The sequence below is a fragment of the Amphimedon queenslandica genome, unplaced genomic scaffold, assembly GCF_000090795.2.
Source record: "Amphimedon queenslandica unplaced genomic scaffold, v1.1 AMPQUscaffold_6196_Cont21842, whole genome shotgun sequence".
In the NCBI taxonomy this organism is placed as follows: domain Eukaryota; kingdom Metazoa; phylum Porifera; class Demospongiae; order Haplosclerida; family Niphatidae; genus Amphimedon; species Amphimedon queenslandica.
Window position 1 is genome coordinate 1 of NW_003553509.1, and position 1,823 is coordinate 1,823.

The window sequence follows — 1,823 nt, forward strand, 5'->3', positions numbered from 1 at the left end:
GTGTTAACAAGGAAAGTTGTAATTGCACAAAATTTTTAATTTAAAAATGTCTCTTCTTTTTTTCACTAGCTGCTGGATTGAGAGCTTTGCTTTTCCAAATTATTTCGTATATTTGTGTCTAGTCAGTAGTCTTCTCCTGGTCCTTCTATTACTCATTGCATTCCCACTCCTGGCCTGCAGTAGCTTTGTGATAAACACTTCGTCATATTACCAGCTCTTTGGTCTACTGATTGAGACAGTGTTCTTCAGTGGTATGATAGCGATACACTTCATCACTGCACACCAGCAGTCAGAAGTACTCATATCCCTCCTGTGTGGAATGATGCTACTTACTAGCGGGTACTACTTCATATCTAACTGTTTTGCAAGAAATAAAATTAGAAAAACACTACTCTGTCAAGAAGACCGACCGTACTACAGTAAAGGACGTCCTTTCTCGGGGCAGGAGACTCCAACCACAACTCCAAGCTCAACTATGAGTGACGCAGCTAAGAAGAGAAGACAGCAGAGGCAGTATCCATATGCAGTGAGGATGAGTCATGAGATGAACATGGATTATCTAGGAGGATATTATGGTTATCCTATTGAGCTATGGAGTGAAGTGGGGGAGGGAAGGAGAGTGAGGAAGAAGACTGAGTTTTTCTCTGGTCACAGGAAAAGAGGATCATCTGAAGTTTAAAACAATTAAATTAATGTACTAATAATTGATTGTTATTGTCTGATTGTCCATGTACATACATATACCTTATATTTATGACCACTTCTTATTTTATTATTGAAATTACGTTAAACTATAGTTCCAGTTGGCTGCTACAGTTGCAGAGGCTGAGATCAAATGCCACTAGGAGGCACTGGAGTCCAAAATAAAACTATATGATACGTTATTTTTGCAAACAAATAATAATAAAAATAAGTGATTATTGATGGCATATAAATTTGAAGAGAAAGTAATAATATGTCCACAGAATATTAGGAGGTTAATCAACTATTCGCTTTTAATCTTGAGTCCAGAAGGGACCAGCTGTAGATCAGCCCCACTGGAGCAGAGGAGGTTCGAGGAATCAATGGCTGACAGGTGCCTAATGAGGGGGGAGGAGCTGGAGGCGAGGTCTTTACGACCAACCTCAGATCTTCTTTGAATATCATAAATGACAAGTTGAGACTAGAAGGGAGAGATAAAGTGAAAGTGACGTTATAGTTTAATTTACTTGTAGTGCAATTGCAATGTGATGAGAATCTATCACTGTGACGTCATGAGTAAAAGAATCCTAAATAGTAATAATAAAGAAAATAATAAATAAATAATAAATAAATACAATAAATAAATTAATAATAAAACTGAAAATTATTGGACTGTGTAGATTTAAAAGTCCTCTCAGATATAAGGTATTACATACACACTAACCATTTCTATTATATTGCAAAGATGTCCATCTTCTTTGTTCCATATTCTTATGCAGTTGTCCCGTAACAATCCAATTATATATTCACTGGAGGTACATATTCTGACCACACCTACTTGACGGTCTTCGTTCAAATCTGATTGGTCGTCTTGAGGAGGAAAAGGAAGCAGCTCTTGAAGGAGTCGTCCAGTGCCGGAGTTCCAGTGAAAGATTGAACCAAACGAACAACCAGAAACAATATGAGAACCCTAGGAACAACTGAGAGTGATTTCGGAGCCAAAAGGTTAATATTAAAATTTTTGCTACTTTCTTAAAATGGCCGTAACTTGAAAAATTGAAGTCAGAATTGGCTCAAACTTGCTACACAGTATAAGTACATCAATATGTATCAGAAAATGAAATTAAAATTTGGGGTAATTT

The 1,823-nt window shown here is 36.8% G+C and overlaps 1 long non-coding RNA gene across 1 annotated transcript; it reads right to left on the reverse strand.

The window, feature by feature from the left end:
• Positions 1-891: 891 nt before the first annotated feature.
• On the reverse strand, positions 892-1,669 carry LOC105316008 (uncharacterized). Its single transcript, XR_002190193.1, has 3 exons — positions 1,406-1,669; positions 1,209-1,268; positions 892-1,162 (listed from the first exon to the last, which is right to left on the reverse strand). It is a non-coding gene; the product is annotated as an uncharacterized LOC105316008 (long non-coding RNA).
• Between the last annotated feature and the right edge of the window lie 154 nt (positions 1,670-1,823).